This window comes from Armigeres subalbatus, unplaced genomic scaffold, assembly GCF_024139115.2.
Source record: "Armigeres subalbatus isolate Guangzhou_Male unplaced genomic scaffold, GZ_Asu_2 Contig30, whole genome shotgun sequence".
Lineage (NCBI taxonomy): Eukaryota > Metazoa > Arthropoda > Insecta > Diptera > Culicidae > Armigeres > Armigeres subalbatus.
Window position 1 is genome coordinate 188,199 of NW_026943042.1, and position 25,941 is coordinate 214,139.

The following is a 25,941-nucleotide window of genomic DNA, read 5'->3' on the forward strand; positions in this document are numbered from 1 at the left end:
GCACCAAACAAGCCGAAACAGTTTTCGAAAAAAAATGTACGCGACATCGTGACATTTTTTTTGCCGATGAGGCAAACTGTTTGTTTGCTGCTACGTTAGAGCTGTGCCGGCGTGTAGTCAGCATTTGCATGAGATTTTTTGTATCGGCTCGTGCGCAGCGTAAACAGCACATAATCGAGTTTAATTACCTGTGGTGCAAAGCCTAGAAGGAGTGCTATCCGTAGGTACTGATTTATTCGTTCTCATCTCTAAAATAGGCAAGGAGTAATGAAATGAATATTTCCCACCAAAAACATTAATACGTAATTAAATTATTGTACGAAAACATTAATTGTGGGGAGAGAAAATAGAAAAAAAACATGAGCTGACTGTCGTCTGCTTGGCGTGGCTGCTGCTGCGGCTGCCGTGGTTTTGTTTTTATTTTTTTTGCATGGAAGAATGAATGGTAAAAAGAAATGTCAACCATTCCCGTCCCTGATTGAGACAGAAACAACACGCCAGGCGGCGGTTGCGAGTATTGCCTATTCACGTGAGAGAAATGGGCAAAGGGAACCGGCATCAGTTTACAAGCGCGAATAAGCGATACGCCAACCGGGAGTTGAAATGGCTATAGGATCCAACGAGAATAATGGACGAGATGAATCCGCAACAGCAATGATCGAAGTTATTGATACACCATCCGAATGTAGAGAAGCGACAACAGCAACGGCGAATAAACAGAGGAAGTTTATTAAAATGAAGGAATTATCTCGCGAGCTAGCAGCGGAGAAATCAAGGAACATTCAATTGTTGGACGAACTTCAACGAAGCAGACGAGCGATGGAGGAACTCGAACGAAACAGGCAAATAAATGAAGAAGTCAACGCTAGCCCAGCCGGCGGGTCTAGATTTAATACGAACAGGATAATCGCTTTGCCAGCACCCGGAGAGCACAAGGTGTTTCAAGTTAGGAAGAGTCCAGGTTCTATACGTCGATCAATCAGCTCTCCATTGCCTCTGTTAACATCCCAGAATGCAAACCAGCAGAGGATGGTGAAATTCACCGACAATCGTTTGAATCTTGGAAAGACCTTTTAGTGGACTCCATGATGTTAGCCGGAGTAGAGGATGAAGTCACAATGTTTAGGATTTTCAAGGTCAAAGCTGGCGCACAGCTTCTTGAAATATTCAAAAATACCAAGCCATCGGAGGAAGATCCAAATCCTGATTATTTCCATTCACAATCGCGATATCTAGGCTTAAGACATATTTGGATCAGGATCTGACGTAATGCTAATGAGGTGTAAATTGGCACTACTGACGCAGAAACCGAATGAATCTGACTTATCGTACATAACACGAGTCGGAGCAATGGCTCGATTGTGTGAATTCGATAGTACGAAGGAGTTCGAGCAGATTGTCGCAACCGTAGCCGAGCACGCTACGAATAGAGAAGCGCACACGACTTCACTGAAGATGTTGAGCCGAAATCAGTGTTTCACAGACCTCGTCGACAAAGTACGGGAGATCGAAGCAATTAAATTGAACGAAGAATTTGTGAAGAAAAAATACGCAGCTCATGAACCAAAGATGGTTGCATTCGTCATTTCCGAAGAGCAACAGCCGGCACTTCGATTATATGCCGCAGAGATCAACCAAGAACTACGGTAACAGCTCCAGAGGAGGGTTTCGAGCACCCAGAGGTAGGCAGTTCCATGCTAGTCGAGGCCTTCCCTCACGATCAATGCGGTGGGATAAATGCTGGCGATGTAATAGCATTTATCATGAAGCATATACTTGCGGCCACAAAGACAAGAAATGTAATTATTGCGGAATTCTTGGACATATCCAACGAGCATGTCGATCACGAGGTAACGCCTCTGGTATGAAGCGACCAGCAACAGAGTCATTCGAGAGTACGGCACAGAAGATCGCCAAAATTGATGAATTGAAAGACGAAACGGAAGCTGTTCATCCAGTAAGTGAGCCTGATCATTCACTATTTCTTCATTTTTATTGTTAATACCTAAAAGAAAAAGATAAAAGTTAATAACAAATAGCATAAATGTTGAGTTAATAATTAAAAAAAAATGGTTATTAAAAAAAATAAAGTATAATAAAAATGAAAAAAAGCAGATATGTAATTTTTACGCCTAAAAAAACTGTAGCAATCATGATGACCATTTGTGGTTTATGTTCCCTACAGATGCGTCTAAAATCGGAGGTAAAATCGCCGAGCAATACTTCACAAGTCGAAAAAGATGTCCAGGCTGCGTTGAAAAATGTTCCACAGAATCAGCCCAGTGCAATCCACAAAGTTGCCCAAATCTCATGTCCTTGCATCACTGCTCAGAGCAACAAGAGTGACGAAGCAATCATCGCTGTTACGGTATCAGGTATGAAATGCATTTTTATGATACATTCAGGCGCACAAGTAAATACTTTTACTGAGGATATGTTCGCGAAGCTGATTGAGGAAACTACAGTAGCGGGATTCTAAACATTAAGTACAAGTCAGATAAAACCCTCAAGGCATATGCGACAGAAGGTACCATCAACGTTGTGGCTACATTTCACGCTCCCCTTTATATATCTAGTGACAGACCAACCTACATAGAAAAGTTGTATGTGGTTAAGGAGACTCGTGCCCTACTAGGAAGGCCCACTGCTTCACGATATAGCGCACTGTTGTTGGGTCTACAAGTTCCGCTTCAACTAACAGTGGAGCACATTGAAACGTATGCAGGAGAAATTGCAACAATTGTTTCCAACGCGATTTTTCCCAAATTTAACGTACCACCTGTCAAAATCTTTTATGATCGAACAAAACCACCTTGCAGAAACGTGTTTACGAATATACCTCTTGCTGTTAGACCGTTAGTGGAAAAGAGACTGCAGGACCTAGTGTCGGCCGATATTATTGAAAGAGTTGTTGACGGGATGGATACATCATTCTGTTCGCCGATGCTGATTGTACCAAAGGGTAAGGATGACATTCGACTAGTCATCGATTTACGTGGACGATTACGTGGAATCGTGTCATACAACGTACTCCTTTCCCAATTCCTTCGCTGGAGAAAATAGTAGCGAGGCTGGATGGAGCCAAGTGGTTTTCTACGGTTGATCTGTCGAATGCATACTTTCATATAGAATTACATCAAGAATCGCGTCATCTGACCAACTTTTTCACCGAATTCGGTATGTTTCGGTGTGTAAGGCTTCCATTCGGTCTTTGCAATGCTCCCGCCATATTTCAGGAGACGTTGCAAAGGACTGTACCAGCTGATTGCGTTGGGTGCATAAATTATTTGGATGATTGTTTAATATTTGGTTCTACAAAGGAGGAACATGCCAAAAATCTGCGAAAAGTACTCGCATGTCTTGCGAACCATAATGTTAAGTTAAACAAGGAGAAGTGCACCTTTGGAAGCCAGTCGGTCACATTTATCGGATTTCGTCTCACTAAGGACGGTTGGGAAATAGAAGAAGAAAAATTCCAAGCAATTAAAACTTTTCGGCAACCAAGCAACTGTGGGGAAGTTAAAAGCTTCCTAGGACTGATCACTTTTGTGGATAGATTCATTATGCATCGAGCTACAAAATCTGAACATATACGTAACCTTGCCAATTCCGAGAAATTTTATCGGACTGAACAGGATAACCAAGAATTCAATTGGTTTAAAAATGATATCGCTAATACGATTAAGAGACTCTGCTATTACAATCTGAGCGATCGTATAGAACTCTTCGTAGATGCTTCACCCATTGGTCTGGGTGCAGTGCTTACGCAAGTTGATAGAAATGGTGTCCCAAGAATCGTGGCATGCGCTTCTAAAGCATTATTGTCGCTACCTGAAAAAAAATATCCCTAGACACAAAAGGAAGCACTTGCAGTTGCCTGGGGTATTGAAAGATTCTCTTACTATTTGTTGACGAGTCATTTCTTTGTACATACAGACGCAGAAGCAATCCAGTACATATTCAATACGAATCATCGTCTAGGAAGGCGGGCGATATCACGCGTTGAGTGTTGGGCATTAACCCTTTATAAGGCAGCGGCAACTATATTGCCACCAACAAATAATATGTTTTTCTATTTATTAACAAGAGCTCTACTTATTATTTCACATGTAGTAACTTTATTTGCTTCCTAGTAACACCCCAGATGAATTTGAGCCATAAAAAAATTGAAATGTCAATTTGAGAACAGTTTTTTTACGAACAGATCGTAAGTTTCGAGTGGAAGAAGGATTTTCAGTTATAATTCGTTAAAAAAACGACAACGATAAATTTTTTCCCGTTGGTATCTATTATTTTGAATCTCCTGTGTTAGATTACTACGTGATTAGCGTGAAAAAAGATTTGTCTTTCTGTATATTTGGTTTTTGGATTTTTGACGAAATTGTGAAATTGGAGAAAAAACGCGAATTTTTTTTTTCGCTTATAATGCGTTTTCTGACTAGGACTCTTCACCAAAAAATGTAACGTACCTTGATTTGACTGGTTCTACGTAAAACCAAATTTTTAAAAATCTTTTTATATTTTTGTTGTTGCCTGTTTTCCCGCTTGCCGGGCAGTGGCAACTATATTGCCACCAATGTTTTACCGCTTGGCGGGCATATTTCCACCAATTTTTTAATGTTTCTGAACTGTTTAATGTATAACAAACATACTTTTGAGTTTAATACCATGTCAAAATTGTGTCCTATTGTTGTGTTTGTTAATTTATTGTTTAGATTCGACTGCCTTATAAAGGGTTAAGACTACAGCCCTTTGATTATGAAATCCAAAGGGTTCCGAGTTCCGTCCTCTGTATGAGGAATGGGAAAGTCACTACCTCTACTCTTTGGATTCAGGATGTATGACTATAACATGGGACGAGATTGAAGTGATGTCAGAAAAGGACATCGAATTGACATCTGTGAGACAAGCATTGTTAACGAACAAATGGCCAGTGGTGGAAATCTGTGAACCTTGCTTACAAAACGAAAAGTAGGCAATGCAAAATACTCGCAAACTTTTGTTTTGCCCTTTTCTTGCCCACCCACTAGTCGCGGAGAAAACAGAAAAATGAACCCCGAAAAATGTTCGTGAAGCTTCGCGAGTCATTCGGGTTAATTTGCAAAATGTCATAAAACAACATCGAAATAAGTTTATCACGGATGTTCGAGGTGTTCGAGCAAGAACACCTTTGTTTATAGTTATTGTGTTTATCACAAGTGAAATTTATCCATTATATTCAAAATAACTACAAATAATCGCGACCGTGATTTTTACTCCCGAACAAAATACTGCCCTGCTTTTTTACTTTGCTCTGCCCGTACTCGCGAACAAAGCAAGCACCAGAAAAATGCAGGCAGTAGGTTCGCGCGAGTGTGGCATTTTTTGTAGGCCCAATTACACTCTTTTCTTACTCGTGAAGCGAGTATTTCCACCACTGCAAATGGCCCACAGATATGCGAGCATTTGAGGCTCAAAAAAAAAACTGCGGCCTTGTGGAAATATGGGTTTTAAAGAGGACAGAGTAATTCTTCCCCGATCGCTGCGAGATAAAGCTCTTGAATCTGCACATGGCGGCCTTATCGGAGAAGTGGCAAAGAAACGTGTTATGCGGGAGTATTTTGGGTTGCCTAGAATGTCTACTGAAATAAATAATTTCATGAATTTCACTACTTCTGCCCAACTTTCAAGACGTAACCCGCCGTTACCTCTTACTTCACGAGAATAACCCGAAGGTCCGTGGCAAATGCTTCAAATTGATTTTCTTGCCTTACCTGGATTTGGTTCTGGAGAATATTTGGTTGTAACGGATACGTATTCACGCTACCTGACTGTGGTGGAAATGAAATCCATCGATGCATCGTCAACAAATGCGGCTTTGGTTGACGTTTTTAGAACGTCATACTTACATACTTAACGTGCTTAACATTATATATTTATGCAAAATTGTGCCAACTTAAACTATCCTTCGAGCCTCATTTCGTCATCCTCTGTATGTACGCGCGGAAAATACGTAGCCCGTGAGCGCAACCTGATACCAGAGCTGCATCTGCGATACGCCGTCGTCTCGTCGGGTTTACATACGCCATCCAAAGCAGCAGAAGTTGATCAAAATATTTACCGTCGGCAGTTCCATCTCGCCATTTTCTGGGATGATGTTCCACCTTGACCAAAAGCTTGGCCGAAAGGACATTTTTCTCGAGATTTTCTGTAAAATTTAATGAATTTACAATTTACTTACATTTAGTAGATACTGTCGTTGGCTTACCGAACTCATCAACCTGTTTCCCAACATAAAAATTCCTGTCAAAAACTCTACTTTATAAAAATGTGTGCTCAGCTTCCGAGGAAAATTATACAAATGGCGATAATGCCGATGCCAATGTAGTTTGCACAAGTCAGCAGCATTTAAAATCATACCAATTCTGAATGAATTTCATAATAGGGCAGAACCAAAAAAATAATCATCCGATCAATGGATGGAACTTGGTTGGTAAGAGCACATTCATTGTTATGAAAGACGAAACATGCAACAAGCATCATGGCAATTGTTCGCTGTTCGGATGATTTTCATTTGATTTTAGGCGGTTGTGTCTGATGCACCAGGGCAACATACGGTAGTAGGAGGAGGTTTATTTTAGAGGTGGGGAATGCGCAATCAGTCGTCCTAAGGATGATATTTTAGTTCAGTGTACCGAAACATCATTATTTAATATTGACTGGTAACTACAGACTCGTCGAAATAATTAACTCGCCGAAAAAAAAATGTTTTTGTATTGTTACGTTCCGTTATGTCCCATTAAATTCATATGTACATATAGACGATAATTACAATATGTATCAATGATGATGTGGTGCAGCTACGTGATCGATGTACAAAAAAAAATAGATCAAATAAAATTAAAAGAAAAAAAATGGCTTGGGGAATTACAGAAAAGTGATTTAAATTGATTGGCAATGCATATATATTAAGAATAAAGCGGAATCAACAGAATGATATCAAGAATTTAATGGAGTTGGGTAGGCAGCCGTATAGTACATATAGGCGAATTTGAGTAAAGCTCATCGATCATTTCGACATCTGGTGGTCGTCACAAGAACCACGAAAAAAGTGTCGTTGGCCAAAAAAGTGCATTGGCAGCATACGGAGGGAGTACGGTTTTCGCATTTTCTGGTTAATCCAATAATTTATGAAAGCTGAAATAGTCGCAAATTGGAAGAAAATTTTGTTTTCTTTGGGATGAGCTTCCGTCCGGTGTGTGCCCGATTAAACAGCACATCTCTTGCAGTGCCTCCACCGCACAATCTTGGTTATGAATTCCCGGATTTCTAATTCGCGGCTTACTTGGGTGGGATTTGTTTTCAACAGCTGCTTAAAGACTTTAAGAAGCCATTGCCAGTGGAAAACATGAGACTATATACCAAAAAGTAAAGTAAATTTGATGGAGAAAATTTGATTTTGAATGTAAATAATCGCTTCTGACGACTTTTCTCCCGAACTCTCGCAGCGCACTCTACCACTGGATCCTTCTCGAATCCGCCTATAGAGCATACAGCATGAACTTTGGATCGAACCAAGTGCCAGCCTTCAGAAGGAAGAATATTTGAAAGCTAAAAGTTGTTGTTCTACAAGTTCTATGTCAAATATAAAAAATAAATATATATTAGTCGTTTTTTCATTCAGGCCAGAAGATCTAGACGATAAATGAAGAAACTGAATAACATAGTAAATAAGGGATTTTGGCAATCAAGGGCTCGTTTTGTAAGAAATATAATATGATATTTAACAGTATAGAGTACAGATGGGGATGAATGTAGTGATACAGCAAAAAAAAAAAGATTGTGTTATAAAATTTATTTACTTAATATTTATGACTAGTTTATTTGTGGACGCAGTAGCGCCCGTGGCAAGTGTTTTTTATTTTCAATCAAAATTTTGAACGTCTGTTGTCTGTGATTTTTGTCATCAAATGCTGTGTCTGGTTGTCTAAGGTTGTCACTGGTTTTGTTTTCTGCATCTGATAGTAAAAGGAATTGAAGTGTCAAATATTTTATTTTTTGTGAGAATTTCCCCGCGTGCTGCGTCTGGTTGGCTAGTCACCGGACAGACAAACAGGGCTATTATATATAGTATACTAAAAAAAGAAAAAAAGTATATATCTCAAAATCTGGCAACTGGGCCTCAAGAGAACGCAACATCAAAGCGTTCCTATGCAGAAGGAAACAACAAAACGCAGAGTTGCGTCTCACTCGAATAGGCATGAAAGAGAAAAAGAGATATCCTTTTCTAGGAGCGACATTCTGTGTACGATTGTTGAGATGATCGGAGCGTATTTTATTCCATCCTGCCAAAGAAAATTCTAGATACGACAACGGCTACAAAGCATTCGGTAAAAACTACCGACCGTTCTGTTATTTTAAAAATAATCTCGCTCTTCCAGGTTACGGATTTTTCGGTAACTTTTTGTTTTACCGAACGTACAGCTGTTGAGAATTCGGTAAACGAATTACCGAAGACGGTATTTTTTTCTAAGTGTGAATGGTTCGGCCAGGCGGGTGCCATGCTGTCAAATTTTTGTTGACACCAATGGAGCGAATGCCGACCGCACTAACACCAAGCCGTAGTCTATGAAAAATAAATAGTGCAGTGAGTGAGAATGTTCTGAAACGCACAAAGTTTAGATAATCCAAGAAACAACTGTTTCTGCTCAGCACAGAGTTTCTTCTACCAACATAACTATTTATCTGCATATTTCGCGTAAGGAATAAAATGAAAACACAACATTTTTACAGATTTGGTGTATTTTTGTTCGTTGCGATCTTTAATTTAATATGTGCTTTCGACACCACTCTCTTTTGTAAAAACGGTAAACAATACAAATTTTTACAAATACCACCATAATTTATAATAGTATATGAGCATTTTGACATTGGAGTATAAATTTATGCGCCAAAAAAGAGGGTACTGTCATACTTGCCAAACTCCATATGAAAAAAATCCGTTGTCGCCCCTCTGGGTTCGGCCGACGGATGGCGTGGCCGGTTGCAACGGCTGACAGATGACGTTGTCCTTATACGACTTGTGGACGGAAGTCTAAATTGGGTCGACGGATGGGGGAGCTCTTCGAATTGGCGATGGATGGTTCGGCGGACTAATGGCGTTATTCGCCGGAATGGCCGATGGATGGCGCGATGCATGGACTTGTTCAACGGACGGCAGGCTATTCAGCCAATGAAACTTTTAACAAAATGACTTTTTGGAGGAAAATTTTTATCGAATTCTTCATTTTGACTGCCGAAAGCCAAGAGAGCACGGCTTCACATTGTTCGCTTCCCGGTACCTCATTTCGGCCATCGTCCACATTCCCATCCGTTCCGTATGCCATAGCGCTAGCATCCCAGGTACCATTTTATTTATCTATTACCAGACTAAGGCCGGAGTGGCCTGTGCAATAGATAAAAGTCTTCTCCATTCAGCTCGGTCCATGGCTGCACTTCGCGGAGGGTCCGCAAATCGTCCTCCACCTGATCGATCCGCCTTGCCCGCTGTGCACCTCGCCTTCTTATTCCCGGCGAATCGTTGTCGAGAACCATTTTCACCGGATTACTGTCCGACATTCTGGCTACGTGCCCGGCTCACTGCAGTCTTCTGATTTTCGCGGTGTGAACGATGGATGGTTCTCCCAACAGATGATGCAACTCGTGTTTCATTCGCCTCCTCCACGTACCGTCCGTCATCTGCACCCCACCATAGATGGTACGCAGCACTTTCCTTTCGAAAACTCCTAGTGCGCGTTGGTCCTCCACGAGCATCGTCCAGGTCTCGTGTCCGTAGAGAACTACCGGTCTAATATGCGTTTTGTAGATAGTCAGTTTGGTACGACGGTGAACTCTATTCGATAGAAGCGTATGCAGAATCCGAAGTACGTACGATTTCCTGCCATGATGCGTCTCCGAATTTTTTTCCTGTACTGTTATCGGCGGTCACCAGTGAGCCCAAGTACTCGAATTCGTCAACCACCTCGATTTCGTCTCCACCGATAGAAACTCGTGGTGGGTGGCTTACATTGACCTCTCTTGAGCCTCTTCCTATCATGTACTACGTCTTCGACGTGCTGATGATTAGTCCAATCCGTTTAGCTTCGCATTGCAGTCTGATGTAGGCTTCCTCTATCCTGTAAAAGTTACGTGCCATGATATCAATGTCGTCGGTGAAACCAAATAACTGGACGGACTTCGTGAAAATCGTGCCACTCGTGTCAATCCCTGCCCTTCGTATTTCTCCCTCCCTCCAAAGCGATGTTGAATAGCAGACACGAAAGACCATCACCTTGCCGTAACCCTCTACGCGTTTCGAAGGAACTCGAGAATCACATCACCCGATCCATCGTCACTTTGATCAACCGTGTCAGTTTATCCGGAAATCCGTGTTCGTGCATTAGCTGCTATAGCTGGTCCCGATCGATTGTATCATATGCGGCTTTGAAGTCGATGAATAGATTATGTGTGGTCACGTTGTTTCTGCAGTACTTGGCGAATGGCGAACACTGGTCCGTGGTGGAGCGTTCGCCCATAAAACCCGCCTAGCTCTGCCCCACTAACTCCCTTGCCATCGATGCTAGACGACGGCATAAAATTTTGGAGAGTAGGTTGTAGGCGGCGTTCAGCAATGTGATTGCGCGGTTGTTGCTACGTAGCGTAGAACGCTTCTTTCTCGTCGTCGGGTCTCCCTTCGTGTGCGCAGTGCACGTTGATGATGCTATAGTTGAAGAAACGGCTTTTTATCCTCAGCTTGCACATTCTTGCGTTGATTTACCGCCACCCAATCACACGTTGGCGCATCTTACCCAGCAATATGAAGCCGGTTCCCAGCTCGTTGGTGGTGCCACAGCTAATTCATCGTAGATCATCCTGTCGCAACCTGCGAAACCTAGCGACTTGCAGTTCCATGTTCCAAGCTTCCAATCGTGATCCTTTATTCGTCGCCTAGGTCTTTGCCGATTTTATCGATTCGTATTATCTCTTATTCTTCTTCTTCTTCTTATTGGTATTACATCCCCACACTGGGACAGAGCCGTCTCGCAGCTTAGTGTTTATTAAGCACTTCCACAGTTATTAACTGCGAGGTTTCTAAGCCAAGTTACCATTTTTGCATTCGTATATCATGAGGCTAACACGATGATACTGTTATGCCCAGGGAAGTCGAGACAATCTCCAATCCGAAAATTGACTAGACCGACACCGGGAATCGAATCCAGCCATCCTCAGCATGGTCTTGCTTTGTAGCCGCGCGTCTTGCCGCACAGCTAAGGAGGGCCCCATTATCTCTTATATTGCTCGTAATTATTGGTTTTACAGGCGGCTTATTGGGCCTGCGCAAACCTCCTGTCTCGTCGGAGGGCCGTCTGTTTTGTGTACAACCTGACACCAGGACTTGGCCTTGCGCGCTTTGAGCGGCACACGGCCGTTTTGGTGGGGCCTACTTGCGGGTACTTGCAGCTTTTTATAGGAATTTAACAGAGCCCAATGCCAAACCCCACCACATCCTAGATAATAATATTTACCAATTCTCTTGCTCAACATGAAAATGTATAAGCATCAGTAAAGACGGTCAAGCATGTTTCATGAGCATTTGCTTCGCCCCTAAAAAGTGTTTAAGTCCATGCTAATACTGACCCTTAGCCCTCTATAATGATCAACTAGATATACTACACCATCATTTTGTCTCATTTTCAATAACCGTGGCTAATATTTCCAAAACATGATTGACCATGTATATTGATGGGAAATGTTGAAATGCTCATATGTTTTAATGCACCTTTAATGCAGCTGCTTCTTACTTATGACCATACGCAATTCCCTGAGATCAATCAGATTTTCTTATTGCTTTCATGTTTGTAATGTTTGCATCATCGAACTTTTTCAAACGAGACGCGATATCGCAAAAGCATGTTTTGTAGGTGATTTGTTGCAGGGTTATGTAACCACCCGATCCGATCACAATTATTTTTGTATTCCAGCATATCAAGAACCAATTACGGTTTAAATAAACCCACTAAGAGCGTGGGTGTGTCGTGTGTTTAATAGATTTTACGAAGGGTTCGATTTCCATATTTCTCGTGAGGTTAACAAGAATAGAATTGAGATTATTATGTGTTAAATTTTATTTATATTGCTTAATTTTTAGTATTATTTTTGTCATTGGGGTGTTTTTTTAGCCTGTTGACTGTATCAAATGAATAAATAAATAAGTATCATCAGCAGACCTATACTGTCGCTATATGCATAACTGTCCCATGTTCATAGGAAATCCCATCAAACAAGGGACAAATAAGCGTAAGACGGCATTATCAGCGGAATAGAACGTAGATCTTTTCCAGAAGTGATTTATAAATCAATCAATAAAATTGATTGATTTGATTTGAAAGGTCCGAGTGTGCCTGCACCAGGTTTATTTGAATATGAAAAGATCCGTCTTCCACATGTGGCCTAAGCCATCATTATGGGCTATCAACGCGCGAGCCTTTATTCCACTCCTTTCGACGAATCCGAACCTGAGCATTAGTTAACCTTCTTTTGATGGGCTCATATGGCAATGACTTCGGTCATGGGGGCTACAATTTACGTAAGCCGTTTTTCGGTCTTGGTCAGACAGGTCACCGAAAACGAAGGCCGGATTTATTGCTTATGAGTTTGATTTTTACAAAAAAAAGATATTTCATCATTTATAGAACCTGTTGAACTTAACATCAAACCGAACCTCATTTTCTTCAATAGGCTTTAACTGGATGGCAGCTGATCACAAATATCTCTATTAAAGTGCACATGAAAATATGCATCAGGGAGTTGAGGGGTATGGAAACCGATATCATCGGGGTGGATCATCTGTGATTATTGAACATTTTCCCATTCATTTGATGTGCACATGTAACTAAATTGTAATAGCTTCATTACCTATCTGTTCGCTTCGATCGGAGTTCCACGGGTAGATAGAAATATTGTCTTTTCCTTAGGCGAGTTTTCTTCGTTTCGAGCGAATCGAATCAATAGCCCTTCAGTTCGAAAACTCCAGACGACTGCAACACCAAACAACATCATAGATGAAGGAGTGTATATTATTTAGCTGTTTTGGAAACCATTTGAATGCATTTATTGAGAATCGGAAAATATTTATAAACTGAGTTGAGAAAACAAAATTGCCTTACTTGGAGATGGATAAGATATTAGTTAGCTTTATCAGATTTTAAATTGAATACTTATTGAAGCTCCTATTATTCAAGAATCCATTTTCTAATGTCCGTATCCTATGTCGAACTCAAGAAAAAGACATGATTAGATTATTCAAGCACAGAAAAAATCGTTGAAAACTGAACTCTATGTAGCCTTTTTTAAGAAAAGAGAATTACAATTAAAAAAACAATATATTTGAATTACCAATTAGCAAAATCGCTGTTTAAATTTTTTTGAAAGAAATTCGAATTGAAAAAAGTCGAAAATAATTGTTTTGGCCTAGAATTTAAAACAAGTTTTTTTTGCCTAAAGTCAGCCCTTCAAGGGAACCCAAAATAGCACCTTATTAACGTTCGATGAAACCCACTTCGGTAGTAATTTATAACCGTTTCTCACATACTTTTCCACACGACAAACCATTTTCCTAATCGAAAGCATAACGGAAATTCCTACATCCAACAAGAAATAACCGAGAGCAAAACTAGCCCATCCAAAAACGCAAAACGATCTACCTAAGCGCCATGTGATTTGTGAAATTAGATGCTACAATTCCCCAATTGGGGGCTCATTTTCTAATTTCTAGAGCACTGTCTGCTCGTTGCTCTGGCTCCACAAATGCTCAATGAATCTATTCTGTGGCACCGTCTTCGATCCTACTATGTGAGATGGTAGTATTGGAAACCACCAATCCGCGATGCACGAAAATTGTAGCGTGAGTAATCAAGACCCCTGGGAAAGAAAACCGCGCCGAATCGCGAGAGCAACCACAAATCAATAAATTATTGGATCGAAATATTCGATTATAGAAAATTGCTTTAATTTTAATTGAACTATTATTTCCCAAACACTTTGGGTTCAATTCGTTTTGCTTGGGTTTCCTTGTGCGCTTGTCGTGTGGGTCTTCTCCGTTGGAGCTTTTCAGTTCCCGTGCTTCCTCCGCACTAGATACTAGAGTTTCTGTGAATGAAACGAAATACGGGTTTCATTTGGATCATCGAATATCAGGTGTTTAGCTGCTGCTTATTGGACTTACCAGGTGAGGATGTTTGACTTATTGCATTGATAAATTTTGTACTTGCATATGTTTTGGTGAAGCATCCTCGAGCATAGCGAAAAGTAGACTTTATAGGGTCCGGTGAGTGATCCCTTTACAGCTGATTTTCTCGCGTTTCATTTTCATTAGAATCAATTTGGCTTTATTGATTTTGGGAACGAACAGCAGAAGAATTCATGGTTCAATTAAATAATCTTTTTAAATATAGAGAATTAGTGATCGCGTTTTCTCAGAAGGAACCGAAATGGATGAGAATTTTTCTCGATGAGCTGACGATCAGAAATTGTGAACCATCAACAACTGACCGTGTCGGTGAGAATGATGGAGCTCCTGGGATGGGAAAGATGAGATAATGGGATGCATGGTGAGTTTACGGTCAGTCAGGCGTAACCTCACTGAGGAAACATCTCGCGCACGGTTATTACGCAATGATCGAAGATTCGTATTGCTTCTTCCTGTTTAGTTGATTCGGACAGGGCAGATGCACAATGGATTGTAGTGTAAAATCAGAGTAAGTGTTATCCAGTAGAAGCATAATTATTATTATAGATAGTAGAATCTATGAATGAGCGAAAACATGACTGGAGTCGATTTTTTGACCATGCACGCGCGAATTGACGTCACAGCCTTGCCGTTAACCGCAAGTCAGACTTAACTGTATATGGACATATTCCAGATAAGTCTGACTTGCAGTTAACAGTGTATTCAATTAATCATGACGTCATGCTCGTTTAGATTCACGACAGTTTGTTTGGAGACAGAGGATTTATCTTCGCTCATCTATATATTCCACTATCTATAAGTATTATTAGAACGCTAGAGGCACTGTTATTCTAAGCTTTTACGAAACGTTTAAAATTACTGATTTTACCGTCAATTGACAGTTTCTTCTATGAAAGTTGCAGCTTCGGGTTTGCGCGGCCTGTTCAGCGCAGGGTATCATATCAGTGTTCACTCACTTCGACAGTAGATGGGAAAGACTAGCGCGGGGTGAAAAATTCATTTTCAGTGCAAACCATAAACAACCTCGGTGGCTGCCATAAAAATCCTAGATGGCTGAATCATGAAATTGGCATACTGCACACCTGTTTGCAGGGCTGGCATACTCGAGTAGTCGAAATGTGCGTTCTTTCCTCCTCAGAAAGACCCAGAGAGTGTTTTCCTTATCGCTCTATTCTTTCTCTTCCACAACGCAGCGCTATGTTTAAAGGCTACTATTATGCAAAGTTAATGCACCTCGGATGTTAAGCCGTTAAGTCATAGTTTTTCACCTCTGGTTTAGATCTGTCGATTGAAATATTTCTAGGTGTGACTTTTACCATTTAAGGAGATGTTTTTACCTAAAATATATTCTGATTTTTTTAATTTGAACAGGTATATAAAATCCAGGCACCACATTTTTTCTGACACTTCATGAAATTTTCATATAAAAAATTTCATATGATCAAAGTAGCAGAGTTATACTAAAAATACTGTTGACACTGAACATTTTTCGATACGAATTCTTGTGTGACTGCATATCTTATACGTTTTATTAAAAAACAGCAACCCACTGTTACCATAGAAACAGAATTTAAAGGGTGGTATGGACTTCAAAGTACTGTAAAAAGATAGGAAAAGTAATGGTCAAGGAATGATTAGCTCTAATTCCTTGAGTAGTACAAACTGACAAGGAAAAGAACAATTTTGCAACAAGGCCAATTGCAGTGAAGAAGCACAGACTGACAATTTGCCTTGCGGAATATCGATGCATTATTCCGCAAATAATAGTGACGTTTTGTTAGATTTGCTGTGTTGTCTTTGAATTTCTATTCATGATGCAAATTTGTTTTTCGAAATTTCATAAATAATAAGAATATGCTTACAGGTATGACCTACATCCGGAAGATTTTTAATCAGATAAATATTCGTCATTGATCTTAACGGACCTCGCTCTGCTATGCTTCAGATCGGATTCCCAGGTGTCAATCGATGGTCAAGTCAATAGTGGATCTACTTCAAACACTATTGGATGGGATACCGGATTATTGGATACAATGGTAGAATTGTTGTGTAATGCCGTCGGAGTAGATAATGCATGAAAGCGCATTTGAGTTGCTTGTCCGCAGAGAATCTGATTGGAAAATTGACTCTGTAGTTCGGAAAGATGAATGATGTCGTCTTCTTAGCTTGGATGGAATGGATGTGACATTGCGATCCATCAGGTCGTTCATCTCGATGGTTAAAGGCTTCTTACGCTAATCATGATTACGACACCATAGTTTGGCTGAATCGACCTGACGTTGAGTGGGGTGGATCACGAAAACAACAGTGAAAAAAATTACGCAATTTAGGCTGTGAATTTATGTGAATCTACTACTCCAGAGAATTCAGATTATATAGTTAGAGAACCATAGTATCATTTAGTACCAAAAAAAATCGTCGAAGAAAATCCGTTGAATGAAAATAATATAAAGAACACTAGTTGAAAAGCAGGTCTGAAAATTGAACCATGATAAAGAGTGGAATTAATGAAATCGAAGAGAAAAGACTTAAAATAAATTATTCAAATAAAATGCACTAATTCTCTAAAATGTATTATATTTTGTTCACTAATGATTTACAGTTTTAGGTTTTGTTATCGCTCTGCGAAGTGATAAATAGATCAGGTCCATCAGGTGCTTTAGAGGTTCTTGAATTTCTCTATGAGGTTTTCCAAAAATATCGAGATCTCTTCAAAAATTCTTAAAGAATTCCTCCATGAAGTTTCGTTAATTCATCCTAGATTCTATCTCATCAAAGAATCTTCAGAGATTAGGTACTCATTAAATTCACCAAATTCATGAACTCCTTCTGGTGTTTTCGCAGTTAATTCAATTTCTCCAGGATTCATCCGAGAGTTTGCCCAGAAATTTCCCTATTTTTCAAATATTCATTCACGAGTTCTAAAGGAATTCTGGATTCTACCGGAATTCCTGGAGATTCCTCAGTAACTTCCTCTGCGACATTTTCTAGAATTTCTTCGAAAAGAACTCGAGGAACTCCTGGGAATTCTTTTAGGGTTTATTTCAAGAATACCGTCGGTAATTTCTTCGGAAATTTCTCTAGGACTTTTCGGATTTCCTCTGGGTATACCTCAGTAACTTCACGCCAATAAAACTTTTTAGATTATTCATCCTGAATTCCACCGAACATTCAACAAGTAATTCTTGGAAATTTCACCAGAAGTTCCTCTGAAATCGTCCAGGATTTCCTCCGTGCTTTCTCCTGAATTCCTCCGGTAATTGCTTCGGAAGTTTCCCAAAATTTTAAGAGAATTCTAACAGGAATTTCTCCAAAGTTCCTTCAATGATTCTTTGAAGTTCATCCTGGATGAATTCCTAGGAGACTCCTAATTCCTCCGAAATCATTTGGCAATACGTCAGGTAATTTATCCAGGAATTTCTTCGGAAATTCCTTCAGGAGTTCCTCGGAAAGTAAAACCAACAAAATTCCTCCAAGAATTTCTCCAGAAATTCACCAGGATTCCTCAGAAATTCCTCAGGCATTCGTCCAGAAATTCCCGAAATTCTTCAGAACTCCTCCGGAAATTCCTCGGGAACTCTTCGAAACTCCTTTAGGATAAATTCCTCCGAAATTCCTTCAGAATTCTCTCGAAAATTCCTCCAGAATTCCTCAGAGAAAGTTCCTCCAGAATTCCTCTAGAATTTCTCCGAAAACACCTCAAGAAATTCCTCCGGAATTCCTCCAGGAATTTCTCCGGATATTCCTCAGAAACTCCTCCGGATATTCCTCCAGGAATTCCTCCGAAATTCCTCCTGCAATTCCTTCGAAATCCCTCCAAGTACTCATAGCCTCTCTTTTGAACATACGAATTATTCTCAAAGCAATCTAGAATTTACTCTGAAATCTCGTGCACTTCAAAATAGAAGGCATATCCAATCCATTTATTAATGGCCGGGAATGGAACTTATTGGCATTACTATAAAGGACTAAAATATCTCAATAAATTACAGTCTCCTCGCTTCCATATATATATATATTGCTCTACGATGAAGAAGGTAAACCGGTATGCTGCATCACCGACACCCAGCCAACCTTAAAAATTATTACATGAATCAGATATGTGGGAACATAAATTGAATAAGGAATAAAGAATAAAGACATATGTTTGGTTATTGATTTTAAGGCAGCATGGCTCAACAAAACGAAATGATTATGGTAATTTCAGCTAGAACATGGTTTTCCGGCGAAACTGATACGGCTTATTCGTGTTACGTTGGACGGATCGTTGGTTGTGGATGAAATTTTGACATAATTTGTAACAGTATAAAAGGCTGGGTATTATTGTTAAGCGTATATAACATGCGAACACGTTGGGCTGGACGCGCTGTTCATATGTCGAAAAGCGACAAGCAAAGATAATATTCAGTAGAGAACCGGGAAGGCCGTGTACACAATGGCTTTTGCAGGAAGAGGACCTGAAGGCGTTGAACGCTCAGGGCTACTGGAAGCAATTGACCCAGGATCGAGTTCAGTGTAGCAGGATATTCTATTCGTGTAGCCGGCGAGGAGCTGAATAGCCAATCAAATAAAAAAACATTGACCTCTTTATTCCAACAGTAGAAACTTATCGAAACCATTTAAGTCTTTAATTATCCCGTCTTGCAAATTATATCTCACAACTTACAATTACAATTACCTACACAACTTGCAATATTTATTATCACTGTCGATTAAGGTATGAAACTCGCTAGCTCACGGGAGGTATTCTACCGGGTCGATACGCTACTTCAATCACCCCAATACTCAAGCTGGAGGATGATTCTGTTCTTCGCAGGAGTATAAAACAGAGCCGTAATAAAAAGCGCTAATGCGGTAGGATGGCAAAGCTATTACTCGAAGAAGGGATCTTCACAGTGATCCAAGAAAGACGAGGCTTGGTGGTCCTTTGTGGACCAGGAAAACGACACAAGAGAAAATGGTGAAGACCTTAAATCAAGGTTACTCTTTCTTAAAGATGGCTACACCTGGCTCATACATTTTACAATTTATTTTGTGACGTCATTCAGAGTGCTGCATGCTTGTTGGATTCGGTGTTTTCTGGTGATGTGACCGATCAGCGTTGATCTGGCCGGCTTGATGCTCTTTGCGGAGCCGCTTCAGTCCGGAAATCATTCCAGGGACGGAACGAGTGTTGCCCTGCGAGGTTGATGACGTGGCTTTTCCGTATCGGTGTTGGAAGATGGCGCCACACTTCGGCCAGCGATGACGCTGCTTATCAAGAACGGCACTCGCCAAATCTTCCGGAAATCACCACTGCTTGCATCTCGAGACCTTGGAAAAAGGTACAAAGAAAAAGGTCCCTTTGGCATGGACCTAGACACAACGGTTAGCACCCTGCGACGTCACTTCCTAACCTCTAAACATTCTGATCTTTCTCATGATATTTACCTTTTTCTCGTGACTTTTAATTTTTTGTTACTGTCGTTTTCTGTTCTTGTGTTTGTTTTGGGATTTAACTATAATTTAAGTGGTACATTAATTTGCTAAGTTTTACATGTTGACACACTAACCGTACTAATAGCTTTTATTCTACACAAAACCGTACTCTACCATTACAACAACTATTTTTAACGACTAACAGATCCTACTATGAAAGAAACAACACAGAATTAAAAAACTCCAACAATTATTTATACAATTAACCTTCTATTATTTTACACGCGCACTACTACTTCTTTCAAGGATCACTGGTTTTACAAAGAAAGATTCTACGCCTTCCCTCTTTTATAGTCCTTTTACATAAATTATGTTTTATGTTTTGTTTCCCATCCTGTTGCATTGAGCACCCTCTATGAGCAAGCTCAAATGGAACAGGGCTGTATATTTGCCCGAACTCAAACTGCTCGAACGTCTATCGCATCTGGTCACACTTGGTATGATGAAATGGAACACTGCACTCTCGTGAGACGATCTTCGACCAGTGAGTGTGACAGTTCCGAGTGTAATCTTTGGAAAGGTCGTAATGGGAGGATTGGTCGGAAATTCATTGTGGTGGAGCCAACAAGTCCATATTGAACCGAACGGTCACAGGTAGTTGAAAAAGTTTTACCTTTTCACGAATTTCTCCCAAAATTTATTTGTCAGCTCCGCTAAAAATTCCATTGCGAATTTCATCGAAACTTCTTAGAAAACCGTTGAGTATTCCACTCACAAATTCTGGAAATTTACCACAATTTTTGCTACAATCTTCCTACATTAATTTCTGGAAGAATAGATTCCCAATTTCTAGGAAATTCTTCTGAAATCCTTCGAAATGCATCGGTAAAGCAAACATTTGGGGATCCAGAAACTCTTTCGAAGATTTTATCGGAGGAATTTTGCAGGAATTACTAGCACAATTTCCTGAATTTTTGGCTGAATTCCCAAAAGAATTAGGGGCGAAATTTTGGAAGAGCTTGCTATCATTTTCGGGACCTCTTCAAAGAAATTAGAGAATTTTGGTGAGTACTGGAAGAGTTCCGGAGGGGGAGGAAAGTTTCTGGGAAAATTCAACGGGCAATTCCTAGAGCGTTTTGGTTGAGTTCCTAAAGATATTCTTGAAGTAAATTTTGAAAATTTCCATGTATATTTGAAAGAATTTAGGAGCATTTAGATTATCGTGAAGAAGTTTCTTAAGGAATTCTTGAAATTCGTAAAGATTTCTACAAAATTCGGAGAAATTCTTTCAGAAATACAAAGAAGAATTGCGGAACCTGTTGGAGGAACTTCGGGGTCCTTTCGTTGTGAAACTTTGAAGAAATCCTCGGAGAAATGGAAATCTTTCATAAAATTCCTGGTGTGCAGTATGCTGGTCTTATCAACTTATCGCAACGTGCGTTAGCGAAGTCAAGGTCATGAAGTTCATCATGGCGTTTGTGTGCCTCTCAATTCAGTGGCTAACGACTTCCTCATTACATTTTCTTAGGCTTTTCAATGCTTCATCTCATGCCGTGGCTATCCTGTGAGGTCCGGTTGAACAACGGGACCAATTTAGTTATATTAACTATGTTGCGAGAAATTGACGTTAGGGCATTTTTGATTGATTGCGCCTGTATCTTTGAACTCTGACGGTAAAGATTTCCAGCTGGAAAGATGAAAAGATAAATAGCATCCTGCAACCTTCAACCATAGAATAGTATTGTCTCAATACAACCAGAGGCAAGTACGAGTAAAGATCTGTAAAGGTATTTCATCTTGAACTGTTCGTGTGATTTTGCGTATATCAACTACCGATCCGTAGACTTTGCATTGAAACAATTTGTTTGGCCTCAGGCAGGAGGTTATCTTGGTATCGTCACACCTCGTATCTCGGCTCTTGTATCGTATGCATATATTTTCCTACGAGAGCAAAAGAACATTAACATTAAGCTTTTAAATATTTATTATGTTTATATCACCTGCTAGATAACATTTTACCAAAATGACAGACGAATAAACACAAATATTCTCTTCGCCTACTATCTCAATTGGGTTCCATTTGTCAAAATTACTTTGGTAATTAGATCAAATTTTTCTTGATCGTTTTCTTGAAACTGCATACTACAACGCTGGACAGGTGAGAATTATATTTCAATTGTGTTCAATGTTCATAATCATTTTCTGGACCATCCAGACAAATCTGAAGTCTGGACATCGAGGTCAACGCAACTCATCACGCTCAAGATTTCACTGGGCGTTACTGCCAAATCTTAAACAGGTTAATTGCGAGTTCATTTCAAAGACATACAGTTTTGACTAATTTCATTTATTCTTGAATATAGCGCATCACAGGGAGGCCTTACGAAGTATACGGACAAACAACAGGAAGCCATCCAAGAAATTTCTACTATCTCCAAAACTACAAAATGCCAGATAACCAGTATTATCAGTAGTATGCAAGTAAACTGTTATCGGTGGGAGCATATAACAGTGGTCACATAATGCAGACGTCCATTGAGTTCAATCAAGTTTGAAATACAGAACATACATAAATACTACTTTGAACTAGTTCAGTGTTTTAATTTTTTTGATTTGAAATGTTAAAGAGTGATATTATGTTCTTAAATTTTATTATTAAAAATTTTCTTCTTATTGGCAATACATCAACCATCTGACATATGCCGCCTCGGAGGTTAGTATTCATTAGCATAGTTATTAACTGCGGGGTTTCTAGTCAAGCTACCATTTTCGCTTCGTATATCATGAGGCTACGATGATACTTAATGCCCATGGAAAGTGAGAATATTTCCTAGACAAGACCGGGAATCGAACACAGTCACTTTTAGCATGGTCTTGCAGTGTGAGCAGTGCATCTTACCGTACAGCTAAGAAGGCTCGAATCTATTCATAATAAACCGTAAGAACATTTAAGACTGGCAGTAATTTTAATATAACTTTTGCTATGTTCATCATATAAAAATGTTTTATATGAAAATGATTCTTAAAACATCAGGAAAAAAAGTAGTGGTTGGATTTTATATAACTTGTTTCAAAAAATTTAAAAAAAATCAAAAAATGTTTCTAGGTTAAAATTTTTACCTAAATAGTAAAAAGTCAAAATTTCACCGATGAAATATTTGAATCGGATAGATCCTAAACTAGAGGTCAAAACTATGATCTAACGATTGAACATCCGAGGTGCATTCACTTTGCATAATAGTTGCCTTTAAACATAGCGTGCGCAGTGGGTCCTCTTTGTGTTTCTACTCTGCATCGAATGCATTGTCAGACACGAAGTGTTGAGGATAAATGATGAAATAAACACCCGTGTTCCTCAATGAGTTTTGACAAAACGGTGAATCAATCAGAATGAAAATAAACATTGTCAAAAGAAAATTCAGTAGCTATTTTTGTTTTGCTGGCTTTTGGAATACCTGTGGGTAAAACTATTAGAAGTAATTGTACTCCGCCACAACTGAAAATAAGTTACTGACGAGACGATTTCTAAATACAATTTCTCAGGTAATCTTGGTAAATATAAGGTTCTAAATTCGGTAAAAACAGAAAACATTGAACTTATATAAAGTTCCATTATTTCATTTCAGTGCAAAATTTTTTCTTGATGTTAGCATCATGCCCAATGTCTCCTGTTGTCTACAACCTTCAGAATAATGTACACGATCCATGAAAGTTTCACACAATTTCATTGAAAACACTGTTTTTTGCACAATTCTGTAAAATAGTTTTAGAAAAGATTTATGATTTACGCCAAGCTAAAATAAACAGTTTTAATTCCCTTCGTCTCCAGGCGAATAAAGGTTACATGAGGAAGAAGAAAGATATTAGAAAAATGGCCGAGAAAGCACTCGGTGAAATATATAAAACTCTTCTCACAAATTCTAGACATCAGTGCAATATCACAGAATAAAATTCAAAATCGTAATTATGTGTTTTTATACATATAAGGAAAGTTCATCCTCTTTTATCTAAATTGCTTCTAGAATTTTCGAGAAGCGTCTTGAGTACAACCGTTTGCTTTCCGTCCCATTCCTTTCAAAATATCATCTTTTAGCTTCTTCTTTCTTAATCTTTTTATTCAATCTTTATTTGCCAATTTACCATGGGCCAAACTTTATTAAAACCTCGTCCTTTCTAACTGAGACGTTAGTTAACTAATTTTCAAAAGCGAAGTATGTCTGTGTTCCAAAAAATTTGGCAGCTTCATAGAAAATCGTTTCCAAGAATATTGCACTAAGTGGCTCACTTTGTGCCGCTCTCACCGGAATGATTCTCTACTCTTCGTCTTCGTCCTCACTCACCGTGTTGGCTTTTTAGATGAGTATCAGCGTCACTCTCTGTGGTGTACAAGGGCCTCATACGCCTGTCACTGGAGACAAAGCTCGTGTACTCTGCATCGAGCTTAGAACCGGTGTTGGAGGCGCAATCGTTAATGTGAACATTTTTATATTCAGTTATTACTGCAAATAAATTCTTTTCGAGTCCCTATAATCAAGCAGGTAACTCAAGCATACCACATCGTTATATTGCTGCATGATTGAGTGTTTAATTTTGATAAAATATCGAAAACAAAGTGTGCATAAAATTGCCTCGCCATAACAAAATGTGGTAAAGAATTAACACTGTTGTTTACATTTAGAACCAAATCCAGATGTCGCACATGTTGGGGTAGGGATTCAGTGCTCCACCTTCTCCCCTGGGTGTGTATTAAATCTCCTCATTGTGCACAGTGTGTGAGGAAATGCCAGCTCTGTACTGTTTGTATTCACCTTGGGCGGTTATAAACGAGTTCAGTCTCGGCAGTGTCAGCATGATTCAACCTAGGATTTAACCATAGTAACCCCGATTTTGCATAAAGGCTTAGTCGGTACCAAGATGAATACACAATTAGGTGTTCCAATCTGCAAATTTATGGAAAAGAAGAAGGCGGGTGAAACATCATTTCAGTGCAAGACGTAAACAAACTATAGCTCCTAAACTCAAACTAGCAAACTCTATATACTAAAATCCAGATGAGCTAATCGTGAATTTGAGAGATTATAACACCGATATTACGGAGAAAAAGAAAATTTGGATGGCTCCAGAAATAACGCACAGAGGTAAATCCCACATGAAACCATCGCACATAGTTGCGATGACTTGATTTCAAATATCAACATAATTCAACTGTCATAGTACTAAAAATTGAATCTGCAATAACAACGTTTATGGCGCTAACCATCAATGAAACCTATCGATGTCATGCGGATTTGAAGAACGTTAGCATATAGTTTCATGTCATCAAACTTTCATGTGTCCGTGATTATTGGTTTTACATAGGGCTTATGAGATCTGCAAACCTTCTATCTCGCGGGGCCTTAAGTCTGGTCTATCGTGTCACCCACCTAACCCCAGGATTTGAGATGGTGCGATCTGAGCACGCTCGCTTATAGGGTATATTTGATTATATTGCAGATTTTCATGGACGTTCAACAGGCTCATTGTCAAACCCCATCCATTCTATAGCAATTCCACAATTCGCAGTGGCCAAGGTATTGTCAATCTGGACATAATCCTGCCGCCCCTAAAATCAAACATCTTATTTGTCATAGACTATGGTTTCTAATTGTTCATTCACCGAATGATTAGGGACGATTTAGATATAGAAATGTCTATACATAAATATAAACAAACAATTTGCGTTAGCTTCCTTTGATCATTAACCGGAAAATATTCATTGCAAGCGCTGATTTTTCCAGGTTTCAAATTTTCTTGCAATGCGTAATACTTTGAATTTCGATTTTCTCAAGAATGCAAATTTTGCCACTGTGATGAAACCATGGACATGAACCCCTTGAACAAAACATGTTCAGCACCTGATTTAAGCGCCGTTAGCAATGTAATACTTGAATCTAATGTTCATCCAAATAGACCTTAAGGCCCAAGTCAGTCGAGCATCTGCGGACCAACCCATTTAAAATTTCTTGGATGAACATCACAAGAAATGAACTACTACAACACGGAACTATCGTATATGAATCATTGAAAGTATTGATATCCTGTATCAAAAGATGATTTATAATAATTCAAATTCATTGGAATACTAAATTTATACGAATAACATCTTTAGTAGAAACTCACGCGTAAATACTAAGGTAATTGTTTTATATAAAATATTCTATTCGATACGAACTAACAATCATAAATAGTAATTCAGAACATAGCAATACGTAACTTCC

At 39.4% G+C, this 25,941-nt stretch overlaps 1 pseudogene; it reads left to right on the forward strand.

Annotated features, from left to right (window-relative positions):
• Positions 1 to 1,455: 1,455 nt before the first annotated feature.
• The window catches only part of LOC134203958 (uncharacterized), a 59,323-nt pseudogene continuing 34,837 nt past the window's right edge, over positions 1,456 to 25,941 (forward strand).